This window comes from Symphalangus syndactylus, chromosome 9, assembly GCF_028878055.3.
Source record: "Symphalangus syndactylus isolate Jambi chromosome 9, NHGRI_mSymSyn1-v2.1_pri, whole genome shotgun sequence".
NCBI classification, from domain to species: Eukaryota; Metazoa; Chordata; class Mammalia; order Primates; family Hylobatidae; genus Symphalangus; species Symphalangus syndactylus.
This window is the reverse complement of record NC_072431.2, coordinates 131,442,082-131,452,061: the sequence shown is the minus strand read 5'-3', so window position 1 is coordinate 131,452,061 and position 9,980 is coordinate 131,442,082. Positions and strand designations below refer to the sequence as shown.

At 37.9% G+C, this 9,980-nt stretch overlaps 1 long non-coding RNA gene across 1 annotated transcript; it reads left to right on the top strand.

Annotated features, from left to right (window-relative positions):
- Nucleotides 1-8,006: 8,006 nt before the first annotated feature.
- LOC134731389 (uncharacterized) lies at nt 8,007-9,745 on the top strand. The gene is made up of 4 exons (XR_010113612.1): nt 8,007-8,058; nt 8,292-8,346; nt 8,714-8,849; nt 9,527-9,745. It is a non-coding gene; the product is annotated as an uncharacterized lncRNA (long non-coding RNA).
- Nucleotides 9,746-9,980: the final 235 nt, after the last annotated feature.

Sequence of the window (9,980 nt, the reverse complement as noted above, 5' to 3'; positions counted from 1 at the left end):
ATCTTTGTTTAATGAAAGTCTGCATGTTTGTTTGTTATTATGCACAAATGAATGAATTAAAATACCTGCAGTGGAATCAAAAGTGGGCATGGCTGTGATGTCCTCAGATATCCTGTCCAGTTTGGGCTCAGGTCCAATAATGTGAACTAAAAAGATCTTAACCATTGCAATTCATCATTCTGAAAGGCTTAGGGGCAGAAAATTCCATTTGCTGCTTTGATCATATTTTCAATTCCAAAAGTTTCCCAAGTGAAACAAGGCATAGTTGGTTCAACAAAGAGAATGGTATAATGATATTGCAGTTAGCAGTTAGGTTTAGGAGAAAAAAAAAATCAAAAGTTTTTGTAAGGAGGGTATAAAGACTTTTGGAGAAAAATTCACTCCTACAATATGCTTGTTTGTTCAGTACCGAATTCTTCACAGTCCTGTTGGCAGGGCATCAAAGGAGTAGCCCCGTGGTCTTCTCAGGCATTCTGATGGTGTAGGCAACATTGATTACTTTTCTATTTGAAAGATAGGGAAAATGTGCAAACCAAGACCACTTCCTTCTGCTCTTCACCATAAATTGGTATATACACAGAGAGCAGTCATTAATTGGCTGAATCTGATAGATTTAATAATTTAATTCTGCTGCAAAAACAATTATTCAACTTTTTTCTGATTTCTTTTTTCTATGAGTTTCCTCCTGCTTTTTATTATATATACTTCAGTTCTTCTCTGCTAACTCATATTTAAAAGACTATTTTATTTTGGAGGCTTAAGTACATAACAAAGGTCCTCCAGTCACATGCTTAGTTGCCATAGAAATAGCTTCTGTGTGTTGACTATCTCCATACATCAGGTACTGTGGTAGGCAGGTTAGAAGAAAAGTTGTTTGCAATTTCATCAGAAACTTTTTGCATAATTTAATTCACAGTGTTCTCTGGGAGGAAAATTTTATTCCCAATAAAATGTTTAAGGAATTTTCTCATGTACTTTAAGGGTAATCAGTTGTCTACCCAGTTGACTGTCCCAGCTGCCCATCAGTTAAGACTCTGGTGACTTTTTTTTGAAAGATGTTATTTTTCAGAACAATTTTAGGTTCACAGCAAAATTGAGGGAAAGATACAGAGATTTCCCATATACTCCCTGAGCCTACACATGCACAGCCTCCCCCATTATCAATATCTCTGACCAGAGTGGTATATTTGTCATAATTGATAAAGCTACATTGACACATTATTACCCAAAGTCCATGTTTACATTAGTGTTCACTCCTGGTGTTGTACATTGTGTGGCTTGGACAAATGCATAATGACATGTATTTACCTTTGTAGTATCATACAGAATTGTTTCAGTGCCCTAAAAATCTACTGTGCCTGCCAAGCCATCTTTCCCTCTCCCTTAGCCCAACCATTACTTTCTAACTGTCTTCATATTTTTGCCTTTTCCAGAATTTCGTATAATTGGAATCCTACAGTATGTAGCCTTTTTAGATTGGCTTCAACTTAGTAATATGCATTCATAGATTCTCTATGTCTTCTCATGGCTTGATAGCTCGTTGCTTTCTAGCACTAAATAATATTCTATTGTCTGGATGTACCACAGTCTATTCACCTACTGGGAGACATCTTAGTTGCTTCCATGTTTTGGCAGTTATGATTAAAGCTGCTATAAATATCTGTGTACAGGTTTTCATGTAGACATATGTTTTCAACTCCTTGGAGTAAATACCGGGAAATGTGATTACTTGATCGTATGATAAGAGTATATTTAATTTTGCAAGAAACCACTAAACTATCCTCTAAAGTGGCAGTATCATTTTGGATTCCTACCAGCAATGAATGAGAGTTCCTGTTGTTCTACATGCTCACCATCATTCGGTGTTGTCAGTGTTCTGCACTTTGGTCATTCTAATAGGTGTGTAGCAGCATCTCATTGTTTTTATTTGCCCTGGTGACATATAATGAAAAGCATCTTTTCATATACTTATTTGCCATCTTTTATATTCTTTGGTGAGCTGTATGTTAAGGTCTTTGGCTGATTTTTATTATCCATTTATTTTGTTGTTTTATTCTGTTTTACTGTTGATTTTTGAAGGTTCTTTGTACATTTTGGTTAATGGTCTTTTATAGAATGTTTTTTGAAAATATTTTCCCCTAGTCTGGGCCTTTAAAAAGAAATTATCTTGACAATGTCTTTCACAGAGTAGAAAATTTTAATTTTAATAAAGTCCAGTTTATCAATTCTTTCTTTCACAGTCCATACCTTTGGAGTCTTATCTAAAAAGTCATTGCCGAACCTAAGGTCATCTAGATTTTCTCCTAGGTTTTCTTCTGAGAATTTTATAGTTTTTTATCATTTACATTCTGGTCTATGATTCATTTTTAGTTAATTTTTGTGAAGGGTGTAAGATCTGTATCTAAATGGATTTTCTATGTTGTTTTTGTTTGCACGTAAATGCCCAGTTGTTCCAGCAACATTTGGTAAAGAGACTATATTTTCTTCTCTGTATTACCTTTATTCCTTTGCCAAAGATCAGTTGACTACGTTTATATGGCTCTATTTCTGAGCTCTCTATTCTGTTCCATCAATCTATTTGTCTATTCTTATACCAATACCACACCATCTTGATTATTGTGGCTTTATAGTAAGCTTTGAAGTCTACTTGTGTCAGTTTTCCGACTTTGTTCTTCTACTTTACTATTGTGCTGGCTATTCTTGAACTTTTGCTTCTACAAATAAACTTTGAAATCAGTTTTTCAATATTCACAAAATAACTTTCTGGGATTTTAATTGGGATTGCATTGAATCTACAGATCAAGTTAGGAAGAAACGACATCTTAAAAATATTGAGTCTTCTGGCCGGGCGCAGTGGCTCACACCTGTAATCCTAGCACTTTGGGAGGCCGAGGTGGGTGGATCATGAGGTCAAGAGATGGAGACCATCCTGGCCAACATGGTGAAACCTTGTCTCTACTAAAAATACAAAAATTACCCGGGCGTGGTGGTGTGTGCCTGTAGTCCCAGCTACTCAGGAGGCTGAGGCAGGAGAATTGCTTGAACCCAGGAGGCAGAGGTTGCAGTGAGCTGAGATCGTGCCACTGCACTCCAGCCTGGTGACAGAGCGAGACTCCATCTCAAAAAACAAAACAAAACAAAAAATTGAGTCTTCTTATCCATGAACATGGGATAGATCTCCATTTATTCTTAAATTTCTTTCATCAGAGTTTTGTAGTTTTCCTCATATAGACTTGTACATATTTTATTAGACTTATATGAGAGGATTTGAAATTTTTGGTTGCTAGTATAGATAGTATAGTGCTTTAAATTTCAAATTCCTCTTGTTCATTGCTGGTATATTGGAAAGCAATTGACTTTTGTATATTAACCTTGAATATTCTGCAAGATTGTTATAACTGCTTATTAGTTCTAGGAGTTTTCTTGTTAATTTTTTTAGATTTTCTACATATCCAGTTAGGTCATCGGTAAATAAATAGTCTTAATGTTTTTCTTCCCAGTTAGTATCTCATTTATTTCATTTCTTATTGCATTAGCTTAGATTACCAGTACTATATTGAAAAGCAGTGAGAAGAGATATTCTTGCCTTTTCCCTGATCTTATTGGGAAAGTTTTAAGTTTTTCACTATTTAGTATGATGTTCGCTGTGGGTTTTTTGTAGATATTCTTTATCAAGTTGAGGAAGTTGGCCTTTATTCCTATTTACTGGGAGTTTTTACTATGAAGAGGTGTTTGATTTTGTTAAATGCTTTTTCTACATCTATTGATACAATCGTGATATTTCCCCTTTAACCTGTTGATGTAAGTTACATTAATTTATTTTCAAATGCTGAGCCAGGTTTGCATACTGGGATAAATTCCACTTGGCTGTGGTATATAATTCTCCTTATAAATTGTTTGATTTGATTTGCTAATATTTCGTTGAGGGTGTTTGCACCTGTCTCATGAGAGATATTCGTCTATAGTTTTCTTTCCTTGTGATGACATTGTCTGCCATTACAAGAATTTCTTTTTAAAGGCACAGACTAGGTGAAAATATTTTCAAAAAACTTATTCTATAAAATACCATTAACCAAAATATACAAAGAACCTTCAAAACCCACTTCTGGGCCTGGTGCTTTCTGTTTTGGAAGGTTATTGATTATTGATTCAATTTTTAAAATAGATATAGGTCTATTTCTTCCTGTGTGAGTTTTGACAGATTGTATCTTTAAAGAAATCAGTCTATTTCATGTAGTTTCAAATGTGTGGGTGTAGAGTTATTCATCGTATTCTTTTATTATCCTTTTATTATTTATGGGGTCTCTAGTGAAGTCCCCTCTTTAATTTCTGATATTAGTATTTTGTGTCTTCTCTCATTTTTTCTTAGCCTGGCTACAGGCTTATCAGTATTATTAATCCTTTCAAAGAACCAGCTTTTGCTTTCATTCATTTTCTCTATTGACTTCCTGTCTTCAATTTCATTGATTTCCGCTCTAATTTTTATTATTTCTCTTCTTCTACTTGCTTTAGGTTTAATTTACTTTTCTTTTCCTAGTTTTCTAACACGGAAGCTTAGATGATTGATTTTAGATCTTTTTTGTTTTATGATATATGCATTCAGTGCTGTGAATTTCTAAGCACTGATTTTGCTGCTTTCCACAAATTTTGACAAGTTTTTAAATTTCACTTAGACCAAAATATTTTTTAATTTTTCTTGAGATTTTGTATTTTGCTCATGTGTTATTTAGAAGTGTGTTGTTTAATCTCTAAGCATTTTGAGATTTTCCAGCTGTCTTTCTGTTACTGATTTCTAGTTTAATCTTATTGTAGTCTAAGAGTAGGTGCTGTATAATTTCTAATATTTCAAATTTGTTAAGGTTTGTTTATGGCCCAAAATGTGCTCTATCTTGGTGAATATTTTGTGTGAGCTTGAGAAGAATGTGTATTTTGCTGTTGTTGGATAAAGTAGTGTATAGGTGTTCATTATATCCAGTTGCTTGATGTTGTTAAGTTCAACTATATTCTTACTGATTTCCTGCCCGCTGGATTTGTCCATTCCTGATAAAAGGGTGCCGAAGTCTCTAACTATAATAGTGGTTTTGTCTATTTTTCTTTGCAGCTATATCAATTTTGCCTCACATATTTTGACACTCTGTTGTTAAAGCCTAATGACTGTTAACAAAATATTTTTGTCTCTTTACATCTTGCTTAACAGTGATTGTGTAACTATTCCCTTGTCGTATAACATGTTGCTACTACAAGACAATATTCAAATTGTCCTAAGGGGAATCTTTTTCCCCTGTGTGAAAAATGTAGTAGAATTGTGCTCTCAATTGACTGAATACTTAAGCTAGAGAGACTTTATACACATTGTTTCTTGTCTTCTTAATGTCCCATTGATTATTTTATCTCATTTATTTATGGGAAAAGTAAGGTCTGGGAAGGTTGCTCAGAAAAACATAGCTAATAAGTAGATGAACTTCGTCGAATTCAAAACCCTATTTATGTGATTCTGAAATATTTTCCAAAATGCAACTCCATCTCTCTTGGTGGGTTGATGGGTTGTGTATTAGTCTAGTCTCACGCTGATGATAAAGACATACCTAAGACTAGGCAATTTACAAAATAAAGAGGTTTGTTGAATTTACAGTTACACGTGGCTTTGGAGCCAACATGGCACATGTTGGAAGGTGGAATCACAGTCATTGGTGGAAGGTGAAAGGCATGTCTCATGTGGCAGTAGACAAGACAGCTCGTGCAGGGAAATTCCCTTATTTAAAACCATAAATCTCATTAGACTAATCCACTATCAAGAGAACAGCACAGGCAACACTTGTCCCCATGATTCAATTACCTCCCATTGGGTCCCTCCCACAACACATGAGAATTCAAGATGAGATTTGGGTGGAGACATAGCCAAACCATATCATTCGGCCCCTGACTCCTCCCAAATCTCATGTTCTCACATTTCAAAACCAATCATGTCTTCCCAACAGTACCTCAAAGTCTTAACTCATTTCAGCATTAACTTGAAAGTGCACAGTCCAAAGTCTCATCTGAGAAAAGCAAGTTCCTTCCACCTATGAGCCTGTAAAAATCAAAAGCAAGTTAGTTATTTCCTAGATACAGTGGGATTACAGGCATTGGGTAAATACAACCCTTCCAAATGGGAGAAATTGGCAGAAACAAAGGGGATACAGGCCCCATGCAAGTCTGAAATCCAGCGGGGCAGTCAAACCTTAAAGCTCCAAAATGAACTCCTTTGACTCCATGTTTCACATTCAGGTAATGCTGATGCAAGAGGTGGGTTTCCATGGTCTTGGGCAGCTCCGCCCCTGAGGCTTTGCAGGGTGCAGCCTCCCTCCCAGCTGCTTTCACAGGCTGGTATTGAGAGTCTGTAGCTTTCCAGCCAGATGGTGCAAGCTGCTGGTGGATCTACAGTTCTGGTGTCTGGAGGATGGTGGCCCTCTTCTCACGGCTCCACTAGATGGTGCCCCAGTAGAGGCACTGTGTGAGGGCTCCAACCCCACATTTCCCTTCCACACTGCCATACCAGAGGTTCTCCATGAGGACCCTGCCCCTGTAGCAAACTTCTGCCTGGGCTTTCAGGTGTTTCCATACATCCTCTGAAATCTAGGCAGAGGTTTTCAAACTCCAATTCTTGACTGCTGTGCACTCATAGGTTCAATGCCACATGGAAGATGCCAAGGCATGGGGCTTCCACCCTCTGAAGCAAAAGCCTGAACTCTACATTGGCCCCTTTCAGCCTGGCTGGAGCAGCTAGGATGCAGGGCACAAGTCCCTAGGCTGTGCACAGCGTGGGGATCCTGGGCCTGGCCCGCAAAACCATTTTTTTCTCCTAGACCTCTGGGCCCTGTGGTGGGAGGGGCTGCCATGAAGACTTCTGAGATGCCCTGGAGACATTCTCCCCATTGTCTTGGGGATTAATTTTCAGCTCCTTGTTACTTATGCAAATTTCTGCAGCCAGCTTGAATTTCTTCTCAGAAAATGGGATTTTCTTTCCTAATGCAATGTCAGGCTGCAATTCCCAAACTTTTATGTATGCTCTGCTTCCCTTATAAAACTGAATGCCTTTAACAGCACTCAAGTCACCTCTTGAATGCTTTGCTGCTTAGAAATTTATTTGGCCAGATACCCTAAATCATCTCTCTCAAGTTCAAAGTTCCACAAATCTCTAGGGCAGAGGCAAAATGCCGCCAGTCTCTTTGCTAAAACATAACAAGAGTCACCTTTGCTCCAGTTCCCAACAAGTTCTTCATTTCCTTCTGAGACCACCTCAGCCTGGACCTTATTGTTGATATTATTATCAGCATTTTTGTCAAAGTCATTCAACAAGTCTCTAGGAAGTTTCAAACTTTCCCACATTTTTCTGTCTTTTTCTGAGCCCTCCAAAGTGTTTCAACTTCTGCCTGTTACCCAGTTCCCAAGGTCACTTACACATTTTCGGGTATCTTTTCAGCAGTGCTCCACTCCCAGTACCAATTTACTGTATTAGTCTGTTCTCATGCTGCTGATAAAGACATACCTGAGACTGGACGATTTACAAAAGAAAGAGGTTTATTGGACTTACAGTTCCACATGGCTGGGGAAGCCTCACAATCATGGCAGAAGGTGAAAGGCACATCTCACATGGCAGCAGACAAGAGAAGAGAGCTTGTGCAGGGAAAGTTCCCTTTTTAAAACAATGACATCTCGTGAGGCTTATTCACTAATGCAAGAACAGCGTGGGAAAGACCTATTCAGTTACCTCCTACTGGGTCCCTCCCACAACACCTGAGAATTCAAGATGAGATTTGGGTGGAGACACAGCCAAACCATATCAGGTTGTTTATTCTAATTTCCTTGGGCATTTTGTGCTTTTCAGATGTGCAAAGGCCTGCTTAAGGTTCTATAGTCAGTAGGCCTAAATGGTACCATCCATTTCACATGGCAACATGCATCAGTATTTGTGATGTCTGTGTTCTGGAAGGCCACACACAGGTGCTTACCCTAAAACATAGAGTCTCTTCCTTTCTTTGTGTGAGGAACACTTATAGCTACAGTCTATTGAGTAAGGTACTCTATCTAGATTATGTCCTTAAACCCTATTATAGAAGATAATAATGTCTACTATACTGTAAAGTAGATATTATTTCCCCTTTTATACAGTGGAGGAAATCGAATTTCAGAGAATTAGATTAATGTGCCCATGAATACAAAGCTGCTAAAAGCTGGGCCATATGCTTTTCTTCAGTGTATGAATGAAGAAAAGAAATTTTAGTGTTTTTCCCTTTATTCTCGTTTAACAGCACCTTTACCATTCTGCCTTCTGAAGTTACCACAATGATGCCATTTCTTCAACAGGTGAAAGCCTTCTTTGTTTTTGTTTTGTATTGTTTTAATTGTTTTAGATTCATTCAGGTTTGTTGCATGAGTATATTATGCAATCTTGGTGTTTGGGCTTCTATGGAACCCATCACCCAAATAGAAAACATAGTACCCAATAAGTAGTTTTTCAACCCTTTCTCCTCTCCTACCCCACCCCCTTCTAGAGTCCCCAGTATCTATGGTTTCCATCTTTATGTCCATGTGTACCTGCATTAACTCATGTTTATAATTTTCCAAGAGAGAATGTGGCTGTACTTTGAACCACACCTCTTTCATTCCATCTATTTTCTGTCTCTTGGAATACAGCATAACCATTTCTGAAAAGTTCTCCCTTACTCTCCAGGAGAAAGGGGACATATTTCAAGAGTTTCAATACCTATGAGAGGAATAACAGGGATTATTAATCAGGTGGCTGTAAAGCTCTGTACAAGATCATTTTTGGTCCATCAAGTTGTCTCTCATGGCTTCTTATGAACATGGTACAGGTGATAGGGTTTAGGGGTGGATTCCTGATGGAAAGGGGAACCACTGGCTCAAGGCTGAAAAATGGACAGGCAGCCTGATGGGAAGGCTGACTGATCAAACAGTTCCACTGAGCCATGTTAGCCCCAGGCTGGGGAGTCTCCTAGTTATGATGCATACTCTGTGCTGTACTTCTGCCTGAATTTGAATGACAGCCTTGGGCAAGCTTCCAAATCTGTTTCCTCACCAATAAAATGAGGGTCATAATAGCACTTCCCTTATAGGATTGTTAGAAGACATAAATGAGATAAAGCCTCTAAAGCCCTTAACCCAGTGTCAAACACAAAATAAATGCTCAGCAGCAAACAGAGTGATCCCATGCCCTGTGTATGTCCAGTGCTATTGTGGTTTATGCCTATTGTGGCATACTTTTTCACTGTCAGAGCATCATGGCTTAGACAATAAATTATATAGTCATCCAACTGTCAAATGCTATTTATTATGATTGTAAAATATCAACCATTTTCAATGTAAGAAACCCAGAGATTGATGAGAGGAGGAAGCTAGAACAACTGTGGTTGTTGGATGCCGGCCACGTCAGAGAAAGTTTCTGTGAACAGTCGTTTCGAGCGGCAAAGATGGTCAGTAAATATTCTGAGTTCTTAAGTGTTCTCTCTCTTCCTTGCTTCTGAAGTGAATCTGAAGGACTCCAATCAGTGGACATAAGAAACAGTGACAGAGGCTAAAGGCCGAAGAGAAAAAGAGTAATACATGTCTACCTGCTCTCTTGCCTCCTCACCAACAAAGAACGAAGTGTGATTAAGGGGAAAGCTAGGGGAGTTCCCTCAACTTCCTAAATGATGCTCACTCCCTGTCTGCCCCTATTATTTCTCTCTCTTTTTTATTAAATCTCATGTCCATAGTAAATAATAGTAAATTTTATAATCCTGGTTCTCCTTTTGTTATCTAACCAGTTAACCTATTGATTTTTTGACTTTTAATTCATTCTAACCTTATTCACTCTTGTTTTTATCTGTCTGCCTAGGACAAAACTGATCATTTTCCATGAAGTGTAACTACTTTTAAGAATTAGACCACCTTGTTCTTCAAATATTTGGAGGACCTCTTACTAAGACCCTACCAAAGGG